Below are 6,179 nucleotides of genomic sequence, written 5' to 3'. Positions count from 1 at the left end.
TTTAAATACGTTTCCCAAAACTGGTTGTATATGGCAGCATACAACATCACACATCAGTAAATTTTCCTATGATTTTTTTTTTTTTTTAAGATAGCTGTTTCAACAAGAGGTCAAAAGTTGCCTTATTCTGTGCCGACACCTGACAACCCTGCCAGGCAATAAGAGGACATGAGAATCAAATTCAAATTAAATTGCTCTGACAGAACTGCTGAAAAACAAACATATGCCACTTCACTGGCCAGGTCACTCACTTTACTAGTTTAAATGACAAAATTGCAGAAATCAAAGTCATTTGTACTGAACACAGAGTCATTCTAACAGGCTTCTCACCAGTGTTGGGGTAGTTACTCAAAAAAGGTAATTAGTTACTAGTTACTAGTTACTTCTGTAAATTGTAATGAGATTACTTTACTAGTTACTGCGTTTGAAAAGTAACTTCACTACTTATTACTTTACTTTCCCGTTTCTTAATTTATGGACAAATATCATAGCCCTATCATCACTTTGCCTGTCTACATAGTGTTTATTGTATAAATATATACAAAATGGCATGTAAAACCATATGAAAGAACAATATCCCTGTCTGCACAAGGAAATATATCTCACTGTAAAATCCACAAACAACAGGATAAAGGAGGCTATGGTGCGGTCATTTTAAAATGGGGTCAACACACAAGTTTTAAAACACAGGCTTTGGGAAACATGAGAATAAACTCTTCTCCTGAGAACAAAACAAGCTTTTTATTCGACTCATGGCAATAAAAATAAAAAATGAAGTGGTCAATGAAAAATAATAAAATAAAGGTCACTTTTACATTTTTTATCTTAATTTAAAATGCATTTTTCTTGGCGATTCAATAGTCGGCAGGGGAAGCATTCCTCTACAATGAACCCTGCAACAAGCCTGTTCATTTTGTTTTGTGTTACCTGCTGTGCTCCAAGACTTGAGAAGAGTTTTTGTAACAGCGTGCGCGGCGCCGAATCCGAGGATGAACGACTTCAAGAAGCCGAATCTGCCCGAGCATGTAGCCTACGTCTCACCGTGACCGCATCGGCACACAGTTTGCGTGTCTAAATCAGTTGCTTATGTTTACAAAATGAGCCTACAATAGCATAATAAGCATTTTTAATAGAAAGATCCATGTTTTATCAAATGTCCACGAAACTTAATGAAATGTTTAGTGAAATTAGAAACCATTTAAGAGATCGTTGATTTAGTTCTATAGTCTACATACATGTTTTTATATCCACATTTTGTTCTAATGTCACAAGTAATAATCTCAGGGTTTACTGGATTTTACGTACACGATTCTTTTTGTAGTGTTATTGGTGGTGATGTAGCCTACTAAAATAAACATCGTCACGTGTGGACCTTTCTTCTTCTCACCGTTGATTCCTGATGGTTAAGAGGACAATTACTCGAGTCGCCCCGTCGTTTCACAGAATAGTACAATGGCGAGCGCGTCGAGTATAAACGCCTCGTCCGTTTGGGGAGGTGCGCGTGCAGTCAGCGGAGACTCGCGCTGCAGAGACCCCCTGTCTCCGTCTCCGTCTCCATTTCCCTCTCTCCTTCGCACCGGCAGCTATGTCACTCAAATCGATCTCTATGGCAACGGTGCGCACGCACCACTAGACAGAACTTTACACACAAGCAAACACGGCTTGGGTAACGCAGGAAAGCGCGTTCCTATAGTATAGTAAAGTAGTGTAGTTACCGATATTTTTAGTGTAATGCGTTACTTTACTTCGTTACCCAAAAAAGTAATATCGTTACTGTAATCCGTTACTTTGTAACTCGTTACCCCCAACACTGCTTCTCACCCACTGAATGTCACACAGTTACATGCTATTTTCAAGGTCAATCATTATGATTGAGAGAACAAACTATAAAAAAAGCAGTACTATTTGAAACTACAATGCAGATACTTTAAATGTTGCCATAGTTCTGTTCAGAAAAATCCCATTAAACACATTTGCATTTCTTGTTAGTAAAGCCCTAAGGATTAAACTGGTCATTAAAACAACAAAAGTGATTCTTTTGTGAGTCTTCACATCTTTTAAGGTGTCAGTCATGGCAATGCAATAATTTGTGCTTTGAGCAAAGAACCCACGCAGGAAGTCAGTAAAAAAATAACACTATAAATGGTCAGAACGAGTCATGCTGCTTGCATAGACCCTTGATTGCTGTTATGTAAAGTCAGTAATATACATATTCACTTAAAGTCTCCATTAACATTCTATTGAATTCACTGACACTATTAGTTTCATTGTATCCCGGGGTCTTGAAGGCCAAACCTTCAGAAACCCAAAACTAACAGAGACAAACACTAAAAGCAATAATTATTAATAATGTTTATGCTGTAAATAATTCTTTTTTTTTTTTACATTTATTCATTGAGCTGACACTTTTATCCAAAGCGACTTACAATTGCTATGTATGTCAGAGGTCGCACGCCTCTGGAGCAACTAGGGGTTAAGTGTCTTGCTCAGGGACACATTGGTGTCTCACAGTGGATTCGAACCCGGGTCTCTCACACCAAAGGCATGTGTCTTATCCATTGCGCCATCACCACCCCGATTCAAGACCTTGAAAATGACTGAGGCATCCAGTTCAAAAGAAAGCTTTCCAAAAAAAAAAAAAAACTTTTTAAAAGATTTAAAACAGGTCACTGTGCAAACTCAGATATACCCAGGAAGAATTCACAACTTTACCTGAAGTTCCATAAACTGAAGATCACTGGTCTAGGATGGATGTGGATCAGGCACTTCTAAATTAAAACCAAATGTGTAATTAAAGCACAGCAGGGCCAAGATGGAAAATAGCAACAAAAATAAATAAATACAAATACACCATCCACACGTGCAGTGACTTCCAATGACAAAGCGACCTCATGTCATTAATTTTCAACTCGCAACCTCTGGGGACTAGAGGGAGAGGGGAAAAGAAAGAGGGAAAAATACTGGTCAGGTTCCCCAAAAACACTGTTGACACCTCAACCAGCTGAGGCCCTTACTTGTAGTGCCATGCAATGGAACTGGATGCTCCTCAGTGGTCGGCTTCCTACTCCTCCATACCTCCTCTGGCTTTGGGTGCCCGACAGCGAGCCCCCAGTTTCCTTGCTTTGCCTGCTTTGGATGACCCAGGCGGATGGCAACGAACCTGCCTGATTCATCGCACCAGCACCACCGCCTCGGGCAGTCACTGCTCCTTCGTGCTGCCTGACCTCCTCACCACTGCGATCCCCCTCAAGCAACAAGATCTCTCTAACAGCATGTCCCTCAGGACATGTCCGCTAACATTCAATGTAACTTTTATAACAAAATAAACAAGCAACCAATACGAAAGTAACCAGCAGCTGCCTCACGGGCTTACTGACGCACAAAAAACAATGTCCCAGGCCTGGTCCTCTCTCAGCCTTCACTGTTCTCGCCTCTTCTAATCCCTAGAGACCGGTGTGTCACGCAGGTGACTCTCATTTGCATTCACTCCGCCAGCCTCACTCTGCTCCCACACCTTTTGGCCCCTGCCCTGCTTCACACCACAAAAAAGTATATAACAAAATAAACAAACAACCAATACGAAAGTAAGCAGCAGCTGCCTCACGGGCTTACTGACGCACAAAAAACATTATGTCCCAGGCCTGGTCCTCTCTCAGCCTTCACTGTTCTCACTTCTAATCCCTAGAGACCGGTGTGTCACGCAGGTGACGCAGGTGACGCAGGTGACTCTCATTTGCATTCACTCCGCCAGCCTCGCTCTGCTCCCACACCTTTTGGCCCCTGCCCTGCTTCACACCACAAACAAGTATACAGTAAATTTTTCTAAAACACTGCAAAAAGATGCAGGAATAACGACCAGAAAAACAATAGATAAAAGTAATGCAATTGAATGCAAAACGCATTCTTTGTGAACAGCCCCGAACATGTGCAATGTTGTAGTACTGAAGACCATACTCGATTCCTTGTAGAGTCCATGTCGAGTCCAAGACCATATTATCAAGGTCTTGATCTTGCATTGACTATATTTTGACACAAGACTCGCTCTATACTATCTTGTCTCTGGACCAAAGCACATTATGTTTGCTGTGGAGGTTCACGTGACACTAAGGCAGGTGAGGCCTAAACAATGTTACAACAATCAAAACTCAGAGATTTGAATATGGACATTTCTCCTTTCTAGATCAAATTATGTCCAAATTGTATCTATTACATTTACATAACTAAAAGAGAACAGTGTCTTTTCTCTTGGTTAACATCATGGCCACAGCAGATCCTACAGAATATGATATTCCATAACAAACAACCCATCACTCAAGTCCTTGTAGAGTCCATTGTAGCGTTATTATACACACGTATAAATATAATTAATTATTATTCATAACGGATTATGATCAATAATTAATAATTTAATTATTTTCAGAATTTACTGTAGCAGAATCAATAGTATGATCATCTTATCAGTTCATCCAATGAACGGAAAGCATAAACAATTATTAATTCTAGGAAATATAATATCTTCCTGGCCAAGAAAGATTAATTCCCAGCTAACAGCTAAATTAAGAAATAAATCAAGGGTCAAAGCATAGGTAACTTAGATCGAAGTTCAAGACAATAAATCTGTAAGCACATAACACAAGTAATGCTTCTCTTTTCAAATACAAACAGTACTTTATTGATTATAAGCCTATGGCTAACACACATAAAACTAATACAAACACACGCACACGCATTCATACAAGTTGAAGAAAGACAGAGAGTGAGGAAGAATGAGTTTTTTAGGAGTTAGATGGTGAGATCCCAAGTTTCTATATGCACTTAAAAGACATGACCTGAACGAACCATCAATAATTAATTTCACCCTTGTATCGTTTCTTAGGCGGGTAATTCAATTTGATATTAAAATGCACCTGCAGTTTCAGCTAAAAGTCTGGAGGTACTTGCTTGTCCTTGCGTTGCTTTTGGGGATTCCCTTTTGTCGGTGTGAAGGTGTTCCCCGGGTCCGTGGTTTTGGCTGGCGGTCTCCTCGTGCTTGCTAGATCTTGGGCAGCCAGTCACGTGGTGTGTTGGCGCGGATGAATGAAAGTCTTTGAAGTCGGAAGCGTGTTGCAGTCGAAACATTTTAAACGAAACTTTGCAGCAAAACTTAACTTAGAACCGAGACTTTTAACGGAAAAGAAAACAAACTAAGAAAAGAAAGAAAAGTGTGACGAGATGGCTTGAATTAAATCTGTTTTAACCCATATCTTGATTTGGGTCATTTGTCTCTGCGTCTACATGGTTACTATAACCATCGTCGGCTCCACCCGGCGCAGAGGGCAAGAGACCATCACAAGAGAGCATCACAAGAGAGCATCACAAGAGAGCATCACAAGAGCGCCACAAGAGCGGATCACAAGAGCGCCACAAGAGCGGATCACAAGAGAGCGATTCTGTGTTCGGGTCTAAGATTTTAAACTCAAAATGTTTGTCCCGCCTCCTGGAGGAATTTTGAATTCGGACAATAAGATACTATATGGTTATTTGAGAAGGGGGTCTTTTCTATCCCCCCCCCCCCCCCCCCCCTTTCTCTCATCGCGAATCATGTGTTATCTGTGGTCTGCTTACTCATCAGCTCGAACAGCGGATTCAGTTTAGACATAATTTCCATTTTAAGAACATAAACATTTTTACACAGATTTCAATCGAGCCATCTTTTGAATTAAAAACATACGAGCATAATGATAGGGAACACGACACTTTCATTCCAGTACCTCTAATATTTAAAACAATTACATGACTTAGATGTGATCTAAGTAGAATAGACACATACAGGGGTTGTAAACACAATATATAGTTATGTTATGTTACATGATTTTGATTATGGGTCAGTCAAGAATTGTTCTGGGATGAGTTTTATGGAGTTTGATATGGAGGAAAGTCCTTATGTGTGTGTGTAAAGTTTCTGGGGTTTAAGAAAGACATTCCAGTCTGAGGTAATGATAGTTCCTGCTGAAGTCTGTTCTTGTTCAACATATCATGAGACCTTGGTTCTTAAAGAAAGGCTAGTCTGTTTAGTCGCAGGGGTCAGGTGACTTCTTGTTAGGGCCTCTTGTTTCACCATTTCTGAACCGATCTGTTCTTGCCAAATTATAAAACATTGACAACGTTCTCCCTTTAGTTAAACAACAAAAGGGTCTCTT

This window comes from Rhinichthys klamathensis, unplaced genomic scaffold (assembly GCF_029890125.1).
Source record: "Rhinichthys klamathensis goyatoka isolate OS25496 unplaced genomic scaffold, OSU_Roscu_1.1 h1tg000099l_1, whole genome shotgun sequence".
Lineage (NCBI taxonomy): Eukaryota > Metazoa > Chordata > Actinopteri > Cypriniformes > Leuciscidae > Rhinichthys > Rhinichthys klamathensis.
The sequence above is the reverse complement of the archived record's forward strand: the minus strand, read 5'-3'. Positions refer to the sequence as shown.